Source organism: Sesamum indicum, unplaced genomic scaffold, assembly GCF_000512975.1.
Source record: "Sesamum indicum cultivar Zhongzhi No. 13 unplaced genomic scaffold, S_indicum_v1.0 C05469, whole genome shotgun sequence".
Lineage (NCBI taxonomy): Eukaryota > Viridiplantae > Streptophyta > Magnoliopsida > Lamiales > Pedaliaceae > Sesamum > Sesamum indicum.
Genome location: NW_011633337.1, coordinates 1 through 349, shown reverse-complemented (window position 1 = coordinate 349; position 349 = coordinate 1). Strand labels below are relative to the sequence as shown.

The 349-nt window shown below is 31.2% G+C and overlaps 1 long non-coding RNA gene across 1 annotated transcript; it reads left to right on the top strand.

Annotated features, from left to right (window-relative positions):
- Window positions 1–79: 79 nt before the first annotated feature.
- LOC110011552 lies at window positions 80–347 on the top strand. Its single transcript, XR_002286553.1, has 2 exons — window positions 80–197; window positions 295–347. It is a non-coding gene; the product is annotated as an uncharacterized LOC110011552 (long non-coding RNA).
- The last annotated feature ends 2 nt before the right edge of the window (window positions 348–349 follow it).

Below are 349 nucleotides of genomic sequence, written 5' to 3'. Positions count from 1 at the left end.
TGCACGCATGCATTTTTTTATGTTTGTTTAAATTTATAAAATAATTGATCTATTCGTTAATGAATAAACTTGTTTTTTGCTTGGATTTTAGGCTGGTTCATCATGGTTACACATAGTCCCGTGGGGAATTAAAAAACTTTTGACGTATACAAAAGCGACATATGATAGCATACCGCCTATATACATCACAGAGAATGGTAACGTGCTAATTACTTTTTTATAATGCAAGTTGTTTCTAAATAGTTTTTTTATAAATGACATTTAGCAGTAAATTTTTGCAATTATTTTTTTCAGGTGTGGATGAAAAGAGTGATTGCAAGCTCACTGCTTGTGATGCTTGTGTTGATCC